A 23235-nucleotide genomic window follows, 5' to 3' on the forward strand; every position below is an offset into this window, starting at 1 on the left:
CTAGGGTCACAGGCCTTCTTACCTTTACTTGTGTGAGGAGACTACAGCGTACTCGTACTCTAGGGTCACAGGCCTTCTTACCTCTACTTGTGTGAGGAGACTACAGTGTACTCATAGTCTAGGGTCGCAGGCCTTCTTACCTTTACTTGTGTGAGGAGACTACAGTGTACTCGTACTCTAGGGTCGCAGGCCTTCTTACCTTTACTTGTGTGAGGAGACTACAGCGTACTCATAGTCTAGGGTCGCAGGCCTTCTTACCTCTACTTGTGTGAGGAGACTACAGCGTACTCGTAGTCTAGGGTCACAGGCCTTCTTACCTCTACTTGTGTGAGGAGACTACAGTGTACTCGTACTCTAGGGTCACAGGCCTTCTTACCTTTACTTGTGTGAGGAGACTACAGCGTACTCGTACTCTAGGGTCACAGGCCTTCTTACCTCTACTTGTGTGAGGAGACTACAGTGTACTCATAGTCTAGGGTCGCAGGCCTTCTTACCTTTACTTGTGTGAGGAGACTACAGTGTACTCGTACTCTAGGGTCGCAGGCCTTCTTACCTTTACTTGTGTGAGGAGACTACAGCGTACTCATAGTCTAGGGTCGCAGGCCTTCTTACCTCTACTTGTGTGAGGAGACTACAGCGTACTCGTAGTCTAGGGTCACAGGCCTTCTTACCTCTACTTGTGTGAGGAGACTACAGCGTACTCATAGTCTAGGGTCGCAGGCCTTCTTACCTCTACTTGTGTGAGGAGAGTACAGCGTACTCATAGTCTAGGGTCGCAGGCCTTCTTACCTCTACTTGTGTGAGGAGACTACAGCGTACTCGTAGTCTAGGGTCACAGGCCTTCTTACCTCTACTTGTGTGAGGAGACTACAGCGTACTCGTAATCTAGGGTCACAGGCCTTCTTACCTTTACTTGTGTGAGGAGATTACAGCGTACTCGTAGTCCAGGGTCACAGGCCTTCTTACCTGTACTTGTGTGAGGAGACTACAGAGTACTTGTAATGCAGGGTCGCAGGCCTTCTTACCTTTACTTGTGTGAGGAGTCTACAGTGTACTCGTAGTCTAGGGTTGCAGGCCTTCATACCTCTACTTGTGTGAGGAGACTACAGCGTACTCATAGTCTAGGGTCACAGGCCTTCTTACCTCTACTTGTGTGAGGAGACTACAGCGTACTCGTAGTATAGGGTCGCAGGCCTTCTTACCTCTACTTGTGTGAGGAGACTACAGAGTACTTGTAATGCAGGGTCACAGGCCTTCTTACCTTTACTTGTGTGAGGAGACTACAGCGTACTCGTAGTATAGGGTCGCAGGCCTTCTTACCTCTACTTGTGTGAGGAGACTACAGCGTACTCATAGTCTAGGGTCGCAGGCCTTCTTACCTCTACTTGTGTGAGGAGACTACAGCGTACTCATAGTCTAGGGTCACAGGCCTTCTTACCTCTACTTGTGTGAGGAGACTACAGCGTACTCATAGTCTAGGGTCGCAGGCCTTCTTACCTCTACTTGTGTGAGGAGACTACAGCATACTCGTAGTATAGGGTCACAGGCCTTCTTACCTCTACTTGTGTGAGGAGACTACAGCGTACTCGTAGTTTAGAGTCTCAGGCCTTCTTACCTTTACTTGTGTGAGGAGACTACAGCGTACTCATAGTCTAGGGTCACAGGCCTTCTTACCTCTACTTGTGTGAGGAGACTACAGCGTACTCATAGTCTAGGGTCACAGGCCTTCTTACCTCTACTTGTGTGAGGAGACTACAGCGTACTCATAGTCTAGGGTCACAGGCCTTCTTACCTCTACTTGTGTGAGGAGACTACAGTGTACTCGTAGTCTAGGGTCGCAGGCCTTCATACCTCTACTTGTGAGAGGAGACTAGAGCGTACTCGTAGTATAGGGTCGCAGGCCTTCTTACCTCTACTTGTGTGAGGAGACTACAGCATACTCGTAGTCTAGGATCACAGGCCTTCTTACTTCTACCCCTGTGAGGAGACTGCAGCGTACTTGTAGTCTAGGGTCGCAGGCCTTCTCACCTATACTTGTGTGAGGAGTCTACAGTGTACTCGTAGTCTAGGGTCACAGGCCTTCCTACCTTTACTTGTGTGAGGAGACTACAGCATACTCATAGTCTAAGGTCGCAGGCCTTCTCACCTATACTTGTGTGAGGAGTCTACAGTGTACTCGTAGTCTAGGGTCACAGGCCTTCTTACCTCTACTTGTGTGAGGAGACTACAGTGTACTCGTAATCTAGGGTCGCAGGCCTTCTTACCACTACTTGTGTGAGGAGACTACAGAGTACTCGTAATGTAGGGTCGCAGGCCTTTTTACCTTTACTTGTGTGAGGAGACTACAGCGTACTCGTAATCTAGGGTCGCAGCCCTTCTTACCTCTACTTGTGTGAGGTGACTACAACGTACTCGTAGTTTAGGATCGCAGGCCTACTCACATCTACCCCTGAGAAAAAAATCGCAGTGCACTAGAACACAAACTCTGTTTTCTTACTACAATCGGTTATTGTACGCTCCAATTTTTCTTTTTAAAACTAAACTTGCTGGTCTTGTGATGCACATGCTGGTTCATACTTACATATGTTTTTCCATGTCCTGTTGTTTCAGAATTTTTGATTCATGCTTGGGAAAAGGTTGAAGTTATTACCAATGTCTCCTCAGCTTTTTCATTAGATAAATTGTTTTTGGGGAGGCATACACTCTGTTTAGTCTCTTAACATATTGTTAGGAAACTTGTAGATTTCCTAATAGCAACTGCTTTACAGGTCATTACTTCTAACTGGAAATCCAAAGGAAATATTCCTATTAACTGTTGGTGGGATTCAGTTTGGCACCACCACAGATTGGATCGATTTATTCTGAACTCCCTACAGTCAGCATTTCAACGTTACAAACTGTTGCGACCCAATACTCTTTATTTATTTCATGATTCTATGGTTACTGTGACCACGGGCCTGTTTTAGATCTTGACGGACGGGTTACTCCATCACAATGACAACGGATATCCCGTCCTCTGAAATATAAATGCTATTGTATCCAGGGGCCTAATTTAGATCTCGCGGATGGTCTACCCCGCCACAACGGTGACAGATATTCCGTCCTCTGAAGTATAAATGCCATTGTATCCTAGGGCCTGATTTAAATCTGGGCGGACGGGTTACTCCTTCACAACGGTGACGGATATCCCGTCCTCTGAAATATGAATGCTATTGTATCCTAGGGCCGGATTTAGATCTCGGCGGATGGGTTACTCTGTCACAACGGTGACAGATATCCCGTCCTCTGAAATATAAATGCTATTGTATCCTAGGGCCTGATTTAGATCTCGGCGGATGGGTTACTCTGTCACAACGGTGACAGATATCCCGTCCTCTGAAATATGAATGCTATTGTATCCTAGGGCCGGATTTAGATCTCGGGGGCGGGTTACTCCGTCACAACGGTGACGGATAACCCGTCCTCTGAAATATGAATGCTATTGTATCCTAGGGCCGGATTTAGATCTCGGCGGACGGGTTACTACTCCGTCACAACGGTGACGGATATCCCGTCCGCTGAAATATAAATGCTATTGTATCCTAGGGCCTGATTTAGATCTCGGCGGACGGGTTACTCCGTCACAACGACAACGGATATCCCGTCCTCTGAAATATAAATGCTATTGTATCCTAGGGCCTGATTTAGATCTCGGGGGCGGGTTACTCCGTCACAACGGTGACGGATATCCCGTCCTCTGAAATATGAATGCTATTGTATCCTAGGGCCGGATTTAGATCTCGGCGGACGGGTTACTACTCGGTCACAACGGTGACGGATATCCCGTCCTCTGAAATATAAATGCTATTGGATCTAGGGCCTGATTTAGATCTCGGGGGCGGGTTACTCCGTCACAACTGTGACGGATAACCCGTCCTCTGAAATATGAATGCTATTGAATCCTAGGGCCGGATTTAGATCTCGGCGGACGGGTTACTACTCCGTCACAACGGTGACGGATATCCCGTCCGCTGAAATATAAATGCTATTGTATCCTAGGGCCTGATTTAGATCTCGGCGGACGGGTTACTCCGTCACAACGACAACGGATATCCCGTCCTCTGAAATATAAATGCTATTGTATCCTAGGGCCTGATTTAGATCTCGGGGGCGGGTTACTCCGTCACAACGGTGACGGATATCCCGTCCTCTGAAATATGAATGCTATTGTATCCTAGGGCCGGATTTAGATCTCGGCGGACGGGTTACTACTCGGTCACAACGGTGACGGATATCCCGTCCGCCGAAATATAAATGCTATTGTATCCTAGGGCCGGATTTAGATCTCGGCGGACGGGTTACTACTCGGTCACAACGGTGACGGATATCCCGTCCGCTGAAATATAAATGCTATTGTATCTTAGGGCCTGATTTAGATCTCGGGGGCGGGTTACTCCATCACAACGGTGACGGATATCCCATCCTCTGAAATATAAATGCTATTGTATCCTGGGGCCTGATTTTGATCTCGGGGGCGGGTTACTCCGTCACAAAGGTGACAGATATCCCGTCCTCTGAAATATAAATGCTATTGTATCCTAGGGCCTGATTTAGATCTCGACGGACGGGATACTCCATCACAAAGGTGACGGATATCCCGTCCTCTGAAATATAAATGCTATTGTATCCTAGGGCCTGATTTAGATCTCGGCGGACAGATTACTCCATCACAACGGTGACGGATATCCCGTCTGTAGAAATATAAATGCCATTATATCCCATGGGATTTCGTCTGACGGAATATTCGTCACTGTTGTGACAGAGTACCCCGTCTGCCGAGATCTAAATCAGCCCTAAGTCTTTACAAGACTAACATGCTTTATTGATGAATTTCCTCTATATTATGAGCTATCATTAACACTATTTATAATTCACTCTGATTTTGATAGGGTATATTGTTACATCTCTTACTATATTATAATTTTGTCTCAACATGTACTTGAATTCCTTCTTACCTTCTTCCTTCCACTCATCTTTTTCCTTCCTTATTTCTCCTTTTAGCTTTCGGTTTTTTCTTTTCTATCATAGCATCACTCCATGTATTGCCTTTATTGGTGATTTATTAATTTTGAGTATATTATTTCTCTTTATATTGATATATTGTTCACATCTTACTATGTTGTTGACTATATGACATATTAGCTTATCTTATGATTTACTGTTTTGATTCTTTAATACAAAAAGATAAGTTAAAAAACAAAAAAACCTCTTATATCATCTAATGTGTATCTTTTAAACTTTTTAGGTTCAAGAAAGCAATAAACGAGGGAAGAATTTTCCCGGTCCAAACAGCTGAGACCTCCACTCCTCTGAAGGCTTCTCTTAGAGCAGAAGGATCTCAGGTACAGTTTCGAAAATCATTAAACTATTGGCAACAACAACTACAGAATCTGCCAACATTAACAGTGCCCAGGAATTAAATACTTCTTGTGCCTCATTAGTGCCTGGGAGAGAAGCCACAATTTCAACCCGGATGTGCATCCGTCTTAGTTCTTGGGAGAACAACCATCACCAGTGCTAAAAAGTGGAGACGTCAAAACATACTAAAATGCTAATATGTGGGTACAGCTATATCTAGTGCTTGGATCACCACCATCACTAGCGACTGAGAGCACCACGGTCACTAGTGCTTGGAGAACCCCCATCACTAGTGATAGAGAGAACCACCATCACTAGTGACAGAGAGTGCCACCATCACTAGTGACAGAGAGTGCCACCATCACTAGTGACGGAAATTGCCACCATCACTGGTGGCTGAGAACCCCCTAGTCATTAGTGATGTAGAACACCACCATCACTAGTGACTGGGAACACCACCATCACTAGTGACTGGGAGCACCCCATCACTGGTGACTGGGAGCACCACCATCACTAGTGACTTAGAGCACTACCATCACTAGTGACTGGAGCATCACCATCACTAGTGATGGAGAGTGTCACTGTAAATAGTGACGGAGAGAGCCACCATCACTAGTGACAGAGGGCGTCACCATCACTAGTGACTGGGATCCTCACCATCACTAGTGATGGAGAGTGTCACTGTAAATAGTGACGGAGAGTGCCACCATCACTAGTGGCAGAGGGCGTCACCTTCACTAGTGGCTAGGAGCGCCATCATCACTAGTGACTGAGAGCGCCATCAACACTAGTGACTGGGAGCACCACGATCACTAGTGGCTGAGAGCACCTCCATCACTAGTGACCGATAGCGCCATCATCACAGGTGACCGAGAGCACCATGATCACTAGTGACTGAGTGTATAACCATCACTAATGACTAGAGCGCCACCATCACTAGTGACAGAAAGTGCCACCATCATTAGTGACTGAGAGCACCACCATCCCTAGTGACTGAGAGTATCACCATCACTAATGACCAAGAGCGCCATCATCACTGGTGCCTGGGAGCACCACCATTACTAGTGACTGAGAGTGCCACCATCATTAGTGACTGGGAGCACCACCATCACTAGTGATTGCGAGTACCATCATCACTAATGACCGAGAGCGCCACCATCACTAGTTACGGAAAGCGCCACCATCATTAGTGAATGGGAGCCCCACCATCACTAGTGGCTGAGAGTATCACCATCGCTAGTGACTGAGAGTACCTCCATCACTAGTGACAGAAAGTGCCATCATCACTAGTGACTAAGAGCACCACCATCACTAGTGACTGAGAGTGCCATCATCACTAGTGGCTGAGAGCACCACCATCACTAATGACTGAGAGCACCACCATCACTAGTGCTTGAGAGGTCCAACATAACTGGTGCCTGGGAGCACACCATCACTGGTTCCTGGGAGCACCACCCTCACTGGTGCATGGGAGTACACCATCACTAGTGACTAAGAGCTCCATCATCACTAGTGATGGAGAGTTAACCATAAATAGTGAAGGAGAACGCCTCCATCAGTAGTGATAGAAAGTGCCATCATCACTAGTGACTGAGAGCACCACCATCACTAGTGAATGAGAAAGCCACCATCACTAGTGACTGAGAGCACCACCATCACTATTGACTGAGGAGCACCACCATCACTAGTGACTGAGAGTATCACCATCACTAGTGACTGAGAGTATCACCATAACTAGTGACTGAGAGTGTCTCCATTACTAGTGACTGAAAGTGCCTTCATCACTAGTGACTAAGAGCACCACCATCACTAGTGACTGAGCGTGCCATCATCACTAGTGACTGGGAGCACCACCATAACTAGTGACTGAAAGCACCACCATCACTAGTGACTGAGAGCACCACCATCACTAGTGACTGGGAGCACCACTATCACTGGTGAATAAGAGCCCTCTCATCCTTAGTGACAGAGACCACCACCATCACTAGTGACTGAGAGCACCACCATCACTAGTGACTGAGAGCACCACCATCGCTAGGGACTAAGAGCACCACCATCACTAGTGACTGAGAGCACCCCCATCACTAGTGAATGAGAACGCCAATATCAATAGTGACTGAGAGCGCCACCATCACTAGCAACTGGGAGCACCACCACCACTGGTGACTAAGAGCCCCCCCCCATCATTAGTGACGGAGAGCACCACCATCACTAGTGGCTGAAAGCTCCGACAATTAAATCAAAAGTAGTAGAGTCATCAGAACCTTACTTATCTTTAATACTGGAAGAAATTCAGGCACTTCGTGCAAATACAGATACAATTGCGTCAGATGTTAAAAGTGTATGCAAAGAAATGTCCAGTTTGTCAATGAAGATATCAGACAACTCAATTAAAATTTAAGATAAGGTCAGAATTGACGCTTTCTCTCCACTTGTGGCAAAAATCTCACCTCTGTGCTCAATACTGTTGGACATGGAAAACCGCAATAGACAATATATTTATTTTGCCGAAAGATGTGGAGGGAGCTAATTGTAGACTTTACTTGGAAAATCAAATTCCTAGCCTCTTACAAATTACATTTCCAGAAATATTTGAAATTGATAAGGCTCACAGGATTCTCTCTCATCGGAACCCTCAACATACAAAACCGCGACAAATGATCTTTAAAGTTCTTCGTCACCACCATTTGGTATTAATCAGAAAAGCAGCACGAGAGATACCTTCACTAATGGTAAGTGGACATAAAATGTTTATCCATCAAGATTTTGCCAAAGAAACTGTAGCAATTTGCAAGGAATTTACAGCTCTTTGTCCTCAACTGCGAAGTTTTGGCTTCAAATATGGGCCTTTTGATCCATCGACGATGCGCATCTGGAAAGATAATTTCTCAAAATCTTTTCAATATCCTGAAGATTTGAAAAAAAAATTTGGATCGCCAGTCTCAGCATTCTATGGATACTTGCTACTTGATTTCTACGAGTTATGTTTTTTCTGACACACTACTGATATTTTCTTATATTGGACTCCAGCGGTTCCGGTCATGCTCGTAAAGCTTGTGTGCGTTTCACGTCTCACATTTATGTCTTCTGTTTGTCATTTTTTTCCATTTCTCCTTTCCTTCTACTTGTTCTGGAGCTACCTTTTTCTCATTCTCTTTATCTTCTTTTATCTTCCTCTTCTTTACCTATTTTCTCTTTCATTCTACTATGGCTAATACTCATAATCTTAAAGTAGTTTCATTAAATGTTAAAGGTTTGAGCCATCCAGTCAAACATACTAAAGTTTTAATATTATTTAAGTAGTTGCAAAGCTGATATTTGTTTTATACAAGAGACTCATATTGATGACACAATTCTAGATTATATGAAGAAGAAGTGGGTAGATGCTATTGTCTCTTCTCCTGCTAATGGTAAAAAAAATGGGGTGGCTATTCTTTTTGCAAACTGTCAAATTTTGAGTAATAATTCTGATACGGAGGGTAGATATATGTTCGTTGAAATTAAAGTTCATGATACATTCACATTGCTTTTATCCCCTATCCCGTGGGACGTAAGAATAAAGTTGTTGTCCTCACGGAGATAGTTTTAAAATTCACATTTTTTGTTGCACTCGGCCCCTCGCTGTCATCCTTGAGGTATTGAAACAATAAGTGCTTTACACAAAACACTCCCGCTCCTTCCCTTCGGGGTAAGTTGTAGCCGACACTGAGTACCTTGCGGTCCCAGTGTGTTGGAGGAACCCAATGATGAAGCATGTCACCCTCGGGTGAGTGAGGGTTTTCATCCAAAACACACTCTGTTCCTCCTTCCTGTCACAGCCGTCTTCCTAGTTGCACTCTGCTACCCTATATCTTGTGTGAGTAACCCCTTGTTGGTAGTAGTATAGGATAGATCATTCTATTGTGTAGCATATTCTTCCTTTAGGCCCCCGTGTGAGAATTGTGTTTCTTGGTTCATGCCATCATCTCACATCCACCTTCTTCACTGGCGCTTGACAATGACGTAGTCTAGCCTTTATAAGATGAACTTGACAATGATCGACTTTGGTTTCTACTTGTTGTATGATGTTGCCTTTTGGCTTCGTGGGTGTGGCAAGAAGGTTTCTGGAACTTTTTGGCAATGATTTTTCTTTGCACTTTGATGTAGTTAGTTTCTCTTTTACTTTGCAAACTGTTATGAAGTGGTTTCTTTACTTCAACCTGTGCACGTTTGTCCTATAGCTGGACATTTGCCTTCATGTGGAAATGAAAACCCACATTTGTCTTCTTTAGAGGCATCATCTTGCGGAATCTACCTAGTGCTTGTGCTTGCTTTTCATGATCAATGCAGATAAATGTGTTGCTGTTCCAATTTTCATGTCGGCTGCTTGTCGATCTACTCTTTCTTTGGCACTTGCAGCCATTAGTACTTTCTCGAAGCTGAGCGTCTCTCTCAACACGCGTCTTCTGCAAGAGTCTGAGAGACAGCCATCGATGACTCGGATACAAATGGTCTCTTCATCATTGAATTCACTAAACTTGCAGTGTTTGATGGGCACATCAAGTCTTTCAACAAACTCATCCATCGTTTCACCAGCTTGCTATCATGCTTGAGTGAAAATGTACCTTCCATAGTCGACATTCAGCATTGGATTGGATTTTGCTTCCAACACTTCCTTGATTTGATGGTCTGACACTGCATCCGTTTGTAATATGTTCTTCAGCACTTCATGTACTCCGTCACCGGCAAAGTTCTTCAAATACTTCATGATTTTCTTATCATCGACTTCTTCTAGAGCATCTATGAAATCATTGAACGTCTCGATCCATACAGTCCACCTGGCACCAATGTTCTGCTTCTTAGCGGTGTCCAGTGGCGGCGGTGGTTTCAGGAACATTGCTGCACCGTTCTTCGCGCTCTTTTCTGCAGCCATTAAAAAATGTCACAAATCTGACGGCCTTTTTTTGCGCTGGATGCCACTTGCTTCTGTGCACACAGCAGCGACTTGACAGGTCTGGCCGTCACACCTGATTCGAGGTTGTGCGGTACTTTCTTCGTTCTTGCTGGTAAGTATGTTTGCACGTTTGTACCTGGTTGTCCATGCCTTTAGAGTTTCGCTTGGTATCGATGATGACTCTGTGTTCTGCTGTGTCTCTTCTTCTTGGTACTTCCAGTGGGTTTCTGCGCTCCTCTACAATGCCTTCAACTTCTACGAAGGCCATATATGGGCTGATGCGGGGCTTCAGTTCCACGCACGCCACCTTCCAACTGCTTTTCATCGAAATGGGTGCATGTGGCACAAACAAGGAGTTTGTTGTAATGTTGTAAACTTCCATTGAGAGCAATCTCATTTCTTTGGGCAGGGATCCCACACTCATTGCCAGTTCTAGCATCCTCCCCAGCCCAGGAGCATGCAGAGAAATACACCATGGAGCTCTGGATTGTACTACTTGATTCCTCTGCATACAATCACACAATGTTCTCTGATTAATTCATAACTGTAAATAACCACACCTTAACCCTCCGAGCCAGTTACATATTACCTCTGTTGAGTCCGCCCAGAACCGCAAAGATCCTAGCGCACATAGTCTCATGAAGCTACACTTTCCTCATCCTTCCATCTATCTATCCATCCATTCACCCAGCCATCTATTCATCCATCCATCTGTTTATCCTATCACCTGTGTACGCCCAACTGTTACCCCAAACAACCATGTTTCCATACATTCAATGCATCCTTTCAAGTATACATCCACGCTTTCACCCATCATTCCATGACATTAATTAATCCATCCATCCCTCCTTTCACCCATCCCTTTCCTCTTCTCCTTCTGTCCACTCTTCATCCGTCCGTGCATTCATCTGTTCACCTCCTGGTCCTTTCACAATACAGCCGACCTTTCAGCCTTCCATCTATTCATCCATACATCTGTACATCCCTTGACTTTCCATCCACCCTCCCATCCCCAATCCAACCACAGTTTCATATATACACCCATCGCTTCACCCACTCACCCATCAGTACATTCATGTATCCGTCCAGCTGTGCATTCACACATCCATCCACTCACTGTTCTCCTTCTATCCATCTTTTCACCCTTCCATCCATTCATTCTTATACCATTTATTAATTCACTCTTTCACCCTTCCAGCCATCCATCTTTTCACTCTTCCATCCATTCATTCTTATACCATTTATTAATTCATTCTTTCACCCTTCCATCCATTCATTCTTATACCATCTATTAATTCATTCTTTCACCCTTCCATCCATTCATTCTTATACCATCTATTAATTCATTCTTTCACCCTTCCATCCATTCATTCTTATACCATCTATTAATTCATTCTTTCACCCTTCCATCCATCCATCCTTTCATCCTTCCATACATACATATATCCCTTCTCCTCCTTTTCAGCTTTCCCCCTTCTTTCCTTTCATGTTGACTTGCTTCCTGTCCGTCTTCTTTTCTGCTACCTGTTTTTCCTTCCTCTTTCTATCAGCGAATCAAGTTTCTCTCATCCTTACTTCTTCCTACTTTCCTTTCTCCCTCTTGCTTATTGTTTAGAGTCTCAGAGCTCTAGTGCATGTGGGCTTGAGAGGTACTGCTGGATACATAAAGGGCTTGGAGCCCACCCATTGCCTATCATGTGTTGGCCTGCATGGCACTCTCCTTTGCAGCCTCCTAACTTGTCAAGGCAAGCCTAACATCATTTCCCTTCTGCTCTGTGGAGCAGGGACCAAGCACTGATTGCTTCAGCTTAATCGTTTGCTGTCCACTGCTCCTGGTGTGATTGAGGGACTATTTTGTTCTGTTTAACTTTCAGTGCCCTGCAAACAGAAGGCATGCGACTGGCAAAAAGGTGCCCCAGGACAAATAAAAATTGCAAAGATTTATTTTCTATAGTTACGTTTTTTTAATTTTGCCAAGTCTTCTTTTCTCACTTTGCACTCATGTTTTCTTTTGTTTTTGCTCAGGGGTGCTGTTTTAAAACGATGAGGAGTATTTTATTGCAAGTCAGCATTGCTTCTTTCTTATGTGTAATTTCTGAAATGATGCTGTAATGCATCAACTTGCAGTACACTCCAATCCACCCCACTCCAATCTCCCTACTTCAATCCACAACAATCCACCCCACCTCACACCACACCAATCCACCCCACTCAAGTCAATTCAACCCAAACCACCCCCAATCCAAACCATTCACCCCAATCCAATCAACTCCAATTCACCACACTCCAATCCTTCCAGCCCACCCCACTCCAATCCGCTCCACTCCAATCCAAAACACTTTTCCCCACTCCAAGCTTCCGCACTCTAATCTGCCTCTCTCCAATCCACAGCAGTCTGCAACTCCAAAACCATCTGCCCCACCCCACTCTGCCCAACTCCAATCCAAAATAATCTGCCCCACTCCAGTCCAAAACAATCTGCCTCACTCCAATCCGCAACAATCTGCTCCACTTCAGCCTGCCCCATTCTAATCTACCCCACTTCAATCCAAAACAGCCTGCCCTACTCCAATCCAAAACAATCTGCCCCACTCCAATCTGTCCCACTCCAACCTGCCCATTCCACTCCAATTAATTTTACCCCAATCCACCCCACTCCAATCCACCATAATCCACCCCACTCCAATCCACCCCACACCACACCACACCAATACAGCCCAATCCATTCCCCCTCACTCCATTCCAATCCACCTCGCCCTATCCAATCGACCCCACTCCAATCCAATCTGCCCTACTCTAATCTGTCCCACTCCAACCTGCCCATTCCACTCCAATTACTTTTACCCCAATCCACCCCACTCCAATCCACCCCACCCCACACCAAACCACCCCAATACAGCCCAATCCATTCCCCCTCACTCCAATCCAATCTGCCCCACTCTAATCTGACCCACCCCAACCAAAATCAATCTACCCCCCTCCAATCGGCCCCACTCCAATCAGCTCCAATTCAAAACAATCTGCCCCATTTCAATCTGCACCACTCCAGTCCACCCCACTCCATTAGACCCTAGTCCATTCCATCCCACTCCAGTCCACGACACCACACTGCACTCCAACTCACCCCCCTCCACTCCACCCTACTCCAATCCTCCCCACCCCACCCCAATCCACCCCAACTTTTAGCCCTGCTGAACAGCAGTCACATGGGTGTCCAACATGGCAAAGGCACATTGCAAAGGCAAAAGCTCTTGTTTGGGCGAGACCTATTGGCTTTGCATACGCTTCTTTTATACTTGTTTATCGGCCTGTGTTTTCCTCTATTTTGATTTGTTCTCTTCCTCGGTTTCTTTCTCTGTGCAGGACAGCGGGCGCACTTTTCTCAGTTTTCTCTAACAGTGATATTTATGACCAGACCGAAGAGCTCCACAAACAACTAAAGGCCATTTACGAGGGTCCCAGATCACCTGCTGGGGGGAGGGGTGCAGGGGGGGGCAGTGGGGGCCCCTGGGTAAGCTGCGTGAGGGCGTGGTTTCCTGCCTGCTTTTTAGGGCTCGCCTGGCGTTGGAGCGCGAAGCGCTCCCGCCAGCGAGTTCTATAGCCGCCTTGCTCCCTGTCAAGGGAGTAGCAGCTGTGAACGAGCCCGACACAGAGCTGGGAACGAGCCGACCCAGGTCTGTGAACGAGCTTCAAGGTTGAGCAGCTTGTGCACGTTTGTTGGACGTCAGGCGCTGCAAGCCCGCCAGACCAATTATCCCAGCATGAAACTCTACTTCCTGAGGCGCCACTAGACCAATTATCCCAGCAGGAGTCTCCACTTCCTCAGGCGCTGCAACAATTATCACAGCATGAGACCCACTTATCACAGCATGTCAACAGGCGCCCCAGGCTGCTGGAGCACTCAACTATAATTAATGTGCAGTTGAGTGCTCCAGCAGCGTGGGGCGGCTCTCTGCATGCTGTGATAATTATCACTTTGGGGCCTCATGCTGTGATAATTACGGCGGCATGCTCTATTTGCAGCACTGAACATTTTCAAAGAAGGCGAAGCAGTGACATTCATTGAGACACTCACCCTCACGCCCTCACCCCCTCACCCCTCACACACCTCCTCACCCTCACACACCTCCTCACCCTCACACCCTCACCTTCACACCCCCTCACACACACCCTCACATACCCTTACCAGCACAGCAAAACACAACACAGCACAGCAAAACACAACACAGCACAGCACAGCAAAACACAACACAACACAGCAAAACACAGCACAGCACAGCAAAACACAACACAGCACAGCACAGCAAAACACAACACAACACAGCACAGCACAGCAAAACACAACACAGCACAGCAAAACACAGCACAGCACAACAAAACACAACACAGCACAACAGAGCAAAACGCAGCACAGCACAGCACAGCAACACACAGCACAGCAAAACACAACACAGCACAGCAAAACACAACACAGCACAGCACAACACAGCACAGCACAGCAAAACACAGCACAACACAGCACAGCAAAACACAACACAGCACAGCACAGCAAAACACAGCACAGCACAGGACAGCACAGCAAAGCACAGCACAGCAAAACACAGCACAGCACAACACAACACAGCACAGCAAAACACAACACAGCACAGCTTAGCAAAACACAGCACAGGACAGCACAGCAAAGCACAGCAAAACACAGCACAGCAAAACACAGCACAACACAACACAGCACAGCACAACACAGCACAGCACAGCACAGCACAACACAACACAGCACAGCACAACACAGCACAGCAAAACACAGCACAGCACAACACAGCAAAACACAGCACAACACAGCACAGCAAAGCACAGCACAGCAAAACACAACACAGCACAGCAAAGCACAACACAGCACAGCACAGCACAGCAAAACACAACACAGCACAGCAAAGCACAGCACAGCAAAACACAGCACAGCACAGCAAAACACAGCACAGCACAACACAGCACAGCAAAACACAACACAACACAACCCTCACGCCCTCACCCCCTCACCCCTCACACACCTCATCACCCTCACACACCTCCTCACCCTCACACCCCCTCACACACACCCTCACATACCCTTACCAGCACAGCAAAACACAACACAACACAGCACAGCAAAACACAACACAGCACAGTACAGCAAAACACAGCACAGCACAGCAAAACACAACACAACACAGCACAGCAAAACACAGCACAGCACAGGTCAGCACAGCACAGCACAGCAAAACACAGCACAACACAGCACAGCACAACACAACACAGCAAAGCACAGCAAAACACAGCACAGCAAAACACAGCACAGCAAAACACAGCACAGCAAAACACAGCACAGCAAAACACAGCAAAACACAACACAGCAAAACACAGCACAGCAAAACACAGCACAACACAACACAGCACAACACAGCACAGCAAAACACAGCACAGCACAGCAAAGCACAGCACAGCAAAACACAACACAACACAGCACAGCACAGCAAAACACAACACAGCACAGCAAAGCACAGCACAGCAAAACACAGCACAGCAAAACACAGCACAGCACAGCAAAACACAGCACAGCACAGCACAGCAAAACACAACACAACCCTCACGCCCTCACCCCCTCACGCCTCACACACCTCATCACCCTCACACACCTCCTCACCCTCACACCCTCACCTTCACACCCCCTCACACACACCCTCACATACCCTTACCAGCACAGCAAAACACAACACAACACAGCACAGCAAAACACAACACAGTACAGCAAAACACAACACATCACAGCAAAACACAACACAACACAGCACAGCACAGCAAAACACAGCACAGCAAAACACAACACAGCACAACACAGCACAGCACAGCAAAACACAACACAGCACAGCAAAGCACAGCACAACACAACACAGCACAGCAAAACACAACACAGCAAAACACAACACAACACAACACAGCACAGCAAAGCACAGCACAGGACAGCACAGCACAGCAAAGCACAGCACAGCAAAACACAGCACAACACAGCACAGCACAGCAAAACACAGCACAGCACAACACAGCACAGCAAAACACAGCACAGCACAACACAGCACAACACAGCAAAACACAGCAAAACAAAGCACAGCACAGCACAGCAAAACACAGCACAGCATAGCAACACACAGCACAGCAAAACACAGCACAGCAAAACACAGCACAGCAAAACACAGCACAGCACAGCAAAACACAGCACAGCAAAACACAGCACAGCACAGCAAAACACAGCACAGCAAAACACAGCACAGCAAAACACAGCACAGCAAAACACAGCACAGCACAGCACAGCACAGCAAAACACAGCACAGCACAGCAAAACACAGCACAGCAAAACACAGCACAGCACAGCACAACCAAGCACAGCACAACCAAGCACAGCACAACCAAGCACAGCACAACCAAGCACAGCACAACCAAGCACAGCATAACCAAGCATAGCATAACCAAGCATAGCGTAATAAAGCACAACAAAAAATAGCATAACAAAAAATAGCATAACACAACACAACAAAACATAGCATAGCAAAACAAAGCATAGCATAGCAAAACACAACACAACATAGCATAGCATAACAAAGCATAGCATAACAATCACAACAAAACATAGCATAGCATAACAAAACATTGCATAACAAAACACAACATAGCATAGCATAACAAAACACAACATAGCATAGCATAACAAAACACAACATAGCATAGGATAACAAAACAAAGCATAGGATAGCAAAACAAAACATGGCATAACAAAACATGGCATAACAAAACATGGCATAACAAAACATGGCATAGCAAAACATATAATAGCATAGCAAAACATAGCATATCAAACACAACAAAACATAGCATAGCAAAACAAAGCATAGCATAGCATAACATAACAAAACATAGCATAACATAGCATAGCAAAACAAAGCATAGCATAGCAAAAGATAGCATAGCATAACAAAGCATAGCATAGCATAACAAAACATAGCATAGCATAACATAACAAAACATAGCATAACATAGCATAGCATAACAAAACACAACATAGCATAGCATAACACAACATAGCATAGGATAGCAAAACTAAACCGAGCATAGCATAACAAAACAAAGCATAGGATAGCAAAACAAAACATAGCCTAACAAAACATAGCCTAACAAAACATGGCATAACACAACATGGCATAACAAAACATAGCATAGCAAAACATATAATAGCATAGCAAAACATAGCATATCAAACACAACAAAACATAGCATAGCAAAACAAAGCATAGCATAGCAAAACAGAGCATAGCATAACAAAGCATAGCATAACAAAGCATAGCATAACAAAGCATAGCATAACAAAACATAGCATAACAAAACATAGCATAACAAAACATAGCATAACAAAACATAGCATAGCAAAACAAAGCATAGCATAGCAAAACACAACACAACATAGCATAACAAAGAATAGCATAACAAACACAACAAAGCATTGCATAGCATAACAAAACAAAGCATTGGATAGCAAAAAAACATAGCATAGCATAACAAAGCATAGAATAGCAAAACAAAACATTGCATAGCATAACAAAACATAACATAACAAAACATAGCATAGCATAACAAAACAAAACATATCATAGCCTAGCAAAACATAGCATACCAAACACAACAAAACATAGCATAACAAAACATAGAAAAACAAAGCATAACACACACAAGCACACACACACAACCACACACACACACAACCACGCACACATAACCACAACCACACACACAACCACACACACAACTATCTATCGATCTATCGCCCTCACTCTATCTGTCTATCTATCGCCCTCACTCTATCTATCTATCGCCTTCACTCTATCTTATCGCCCTCACTCTATCACCCTCACGCTATCTATCGCCCTCACGCTATCTATCGCCCTCACGCTATCTATCGCCCTCACTCTATCTATCGCCCTCACTCTATCTATCGCCCTCACGCTATCTATCGCCCTCACGCTATCTATCGCCCTCATGCTATCTATCGCCCTCACTCTATCTATCGCCCTCACTCTATCTATCGCCCTAACTCTATCTAACTATCAATCTATCTATCGCCCTCACTCTATCTATCTATCTATCGCCCTCACGCTATCTATCTATCGCCCTCACTCTATCTATCGCCCTCACTCTATCTATCTTTCTATCGATCTATCGCCCTCATTCTATCTACTTATTTAGATACTGATCGCCATCACTCTATCTATCTGTCTAGCTATCTATCTCGCTCACTCAATCTCTCTATCGCCCTCCCTCTATCTATCTATCCCACTCACTCTATCTATCGCATCACCACAGCATCACTAAGGGGCACAACAACATCACTATGCGCTACCACAACAACATCACTATGCGCTACCACAGGATCATTGAATGCCACAGCATCACTAGTCGCCACCACAACATCTCTCAGCCCCACCACAGCATCAATCTGTGCAACCATTTACCAACAACTGGGTCAAATATGATCTCTCAATGTTTCAAGCTTTATTACAAATGTCACAAAAAGAGGTTAGTATTTCACTTCTGTTCTTGGATTTTCGTCACAATAAAATACACTGAACATATTCTTCAGAAAAGTTATTTACAAAAGTTTAAGCTATTGCCATTATAAATTACAATAACTTTTATTTAAGTATTAACCCCTTCAGTGCTAATGACAAGGGTAACTCGTCATGGAGTTTCCATTGATTTAAATGGAAATTACATTGAAGCGGCGCAAGATGCCTAGCATCCAAGTGGTTAATTATTAAAAAAAATCAAAGCCATTGTTATTTGTAATATCAATACATCTAAGTCACGTGAATACAACACATATTGCATTACAAATGCTATAGGTGTCACAAGTTATAACTATTGGCATTGTAAATGACAAAGCTATTATTTTTGCTATTTTCAAAACCAACACATATATAACAAATGTGTCATTTACAATACCAATAGCTCAAACTTTCCTAATGCGAGACCTTATGCATTGCAAATGCTTGTTGTATGAGTGTGTGTGTGTGGATTGTGCTCCCTGTGGCTGGACATGGTGACGGGGTGGGATTCTGTATGTTTGTGTGTCCGAGGTGTGTATATTTACCTGTAGTGGTGTTTCTGTGTGTCTGAATGCTTGTATGAGTGTTGGACATTGAAATATACAGACATACAATGCGTGTGCATTTGTTTCACTATGAGTACTTGTGTTGCGTGTGTTTCTGTGTGTGTCTGTATGTGTGGTGCTGCTCTGAGCATGTTTTGTTTGCACGAGGAGGTGTTTGTGTCCTCATCGGTGCACGCGGTGGTTTGTGTGCGTCATTCCGTGCACACACCTCGCTGCTCCCTTGACTTGCAGAACTGCTTCAGTGGAGGTCAGGCCCCGACAGGTTCGCAGTCACCTGCAGAGGCAAATACCATGTGTTATCTGGAAAGCTGGCTGGGCAGTGACTTGTTTTAATGTGTTTGTGTGCTTCCTTGGAATCTCAGCCTCCACTCACCGCACCCTCACACCTTTGCACAAACAGCCTCTGTGCCTCCTGAAGCAGTGATTCTGACGGCAGAATGTCACAACATGCCAGCACAAAGCATCAGTCGCAAATCAAACCGAAGCAGAGCGCAAAAAGCACCCCAAATACCATTGCATAACACCAACTCAGTAGATACAAAAATGTCACTCTCTTAAGCAACCAAACCACAGAGCAACAGAGCACCTCACATAGCACCCCATAACACCAACACCACTCTCTCAAGCAGCCAAACCACAGAGCAACAAAGAACCTCACACACCACCCCATAACACCAACACCACTCTCTCAAGCAGCCAAACCACAGAGCGACAGAGCACCTCACATAGCACCCCATAACACCAACACCACTCTCTCAAGCAGCCAAAGCACAGAGCAACAGAGCAACTCACACACCACCCCATAACATCAACACCACTCTCTCAAGCAGCCAAACCACAGAGCGACAGAGCACCTCACACACCAGCCCATAACACCAACACCACTCTCTCAAGCAGCCAAACCACAGAGCAACAGAGCACCTCACATACCACCCCATAACACCAACACCACTCTCAAGCAGCCAAACCACAGAGCAACAAACAACCTCACACACCACCCCATAACACCAACACCACTCTCTCAAGCAGCCAAACCACAGAGCGACAGAGCACCTCACACACCAGCCCATAACACCAACACCACTCTCTCAAGCAGCCAAACCACAGAGCAACAGAGCAACCTCACACACCACCCCATAACATCAACACCACTCTCTCAAGCAGCCAAACCACAGAGCAACAGAGCACCTCACATAGCACCCCATAACATCAACACCACTCTCTCAAGCAGCCAAACCACAGAGCGACAGAGCAACTCACATAGCACCCCATAACACCAACACCACTCTCTTAAGCAACCAAACCACAGAGCAACAGAGCACCTCACACACCACCCCATAACACCAACACCACTCTCTCAAGCAGCCAAACCACAGAGCGACAGAGCACCTCACACACCAGCCCATAACACCAACACCACTCTCTCAAGCAGCCAAACCACAGAGCAACAGAGCAACTCACATACCACCCCATAACATCAACACCACTCTCTCAAGCAGCCAAACCACAGAGCGACAGAGCAACTCACATAGCACCCCATAACACCAACACCACTCTCTTAAGCAACCAAACCACAGAGCAACAGAGCACCTCACACACCACCCCATAACACCAACACCACTCTCTCAAGCAGCCAAACCACAGAGCGACAGAGCACCTCACACACCAGCCCATAACACCAACACCACTCTCTCAAGCAGCCAAACCACAGAGCAACAGAGCACCTCACATACCACCCCATAACATCAACACCACTCTCAAGCAGCCAAACCACAGAGCAACAAACAACCTCACACACCACCCCATAACATCAACACCACTCTCTCAAGCAGCCAAACCACAGAGCAACAGAGCACCTCACATAGCACCCCATAACACCAACACCACTCTCTCAAGCAGCCAAACCACAGAGCAACAGAGCACCTCACATAGCACCCCATAACACCAACACCACTCTCTCAAGCAGCCAAACCACAGAGCAACAGAGCACCTCACATAGCACCCCATAACACCAACACCACTCTCTCAAGCAGCCAAACCACAGAGCAACAGAGCACCTCACATAGCACCCCATAGCATCAACACCACTCTCTCAAGCAGCCAAACCACAGAGCAACAGAGCACCTCACATAGCACCCCATAACACCAACACCACTCTCTCAAGCAGCCAAACCACAGAGCAACAGAGCAACTCACATACCACCCCATAACACCAACACCACTCTCTCAAGCAGCCAAACCACAGAGCGACAGAGCACCTCACATAGCACCCCATAACATCAACACCACTCTCTCAAGCAGCCAAACCACAGAGCAACAGAGCACCTCACATAGCACCCCATAACACCAACACCACTCTCTCAAGCAGCCAAACCACAGAGCGACAGAGCACCTCACATACCACCCCATAACATCAACACCACTCTCTCAAGCAGCCAAACCACAGAGCGACAGAGCAACTCACATAGCACCCCATAACACCAACACCACTCTCTCAAGCAGCCAAACACAGAGCAACAAAGAACCTCATACACCACCCCATAAAACCAACACCACCCTCTCAATCAACCAAACCACAGAGCGACAGAGCACCTCACATACCACCCCATAACATCAACACCACTCTCTCAAGCAGCCAAACCACAGAGCAACAGAGCACCTCACATAGCACCCCATAACACCAACACCACTCTCTCAAGCAGCCAAACCACAGAGCGACAGAGCACCTCACATAGCACCCCATAACACCAACACCACTCTCTCAAGCAGCCAAACCACAGAGCGACAGAGCACCTCACATAGCACCCCATAACACCAACACCACTCTCTCAAGCAGGCAAACCACAGAGCGACAGAGCAACTCACATACCGCCCCATAACACCAACACCACTCTCTCAAGCAGCCAAACCACAGAGCGACAGAGCACCTCACATACCACCCCATAACATCAACACCACTCTCTCAAGCAGCCAAACCACAGAGCGACAGAGCAACTCACATAGCACCCCATAACACCAACACCACTCTCTCAAGCAGCCAAACCACAGAGCAACAGAGCACCTCACATAGCACCCCATAACACCAACACCACTCTCTCAAGCAGCCAAACACAGAGCAACAAAGAACCTCATACACCACCCCATAAAACCAACACCACCCTCTCAATCAACCAAACCACAGAGCGACAGAGCACCTCACATACCACCCCATAACATCAACACCACTCTCTCAAGCAGCCAAACCACAGAGCGACAGAGCAACTCACATAGCACCCCATAACACCAACACCACTCTCTCAAGCAGCCAAACCACAGAGCAACAGAGCACCTCACATAGCACCCCATAACACCAACACCACTCTCTCAAGCAGCCAAACACAGAGCAACAAAGAACCTCATACACCACCCCATAAAACCAACACCACCCTCTCAATCAACCAAACCACAGAGCGACAGAGCACCTCACATAGCACCCCATAACACCAACACCACTCTCTCAAGCAGCCAAACCACAGAGCAACAGAGCACCTCACATAGCACCCCATAGCATCAACACCACTCTCTCAAGCAGCCAAACACAGAGCAACAAAGAACCTCATACACCACCCCATAAAACCAACACCACCCTCTCAATCAACCAAACCACAGAGCACTAAACAACCTCACATACCAAGTCACATCGCCAACTCACTAGATACAGATACAAAAATGT

At 46.1% G+C, this 23235-nt stretch overlaps 1 long non-coding RNA gene across 1 annotated transcript in view; it reads left to right on the plus strand.

Annotated features, from left to right (window-relative positions):
- Nucleotides 1-23235, plus strand: part of LOC144822059 (uncharacterized) — a 262962-nt gene that overhangs the window by 39176 nt on the left and 200551 nt on the right. The window contains exon 3 of the long non-coding RNA XR_013608544.1: nucleotides 5285-5381. This is a non-coding gene — a long non-coding RNA (uncharacterized LOC144822059). The remainder of the gene's footprint in view (nucleotides 1-5284; nucleotides 5382-23235) is intronic.

This window comes from Lissotriton helveticus, chromosome 3_1 (genome assembly GCF_964261635.1).
Source record: "Lissotriton helveticus chromosome 3_1, aLisHel1.1, whole genome shotgun sequence".
In the NCBI taxonomy this organism is placed as follows: Eukaryota; Metazoa; Chordata; class Amphibia; order Caudata; family Salamandridae; genus Lissotriton; species Lissotriton helveticus.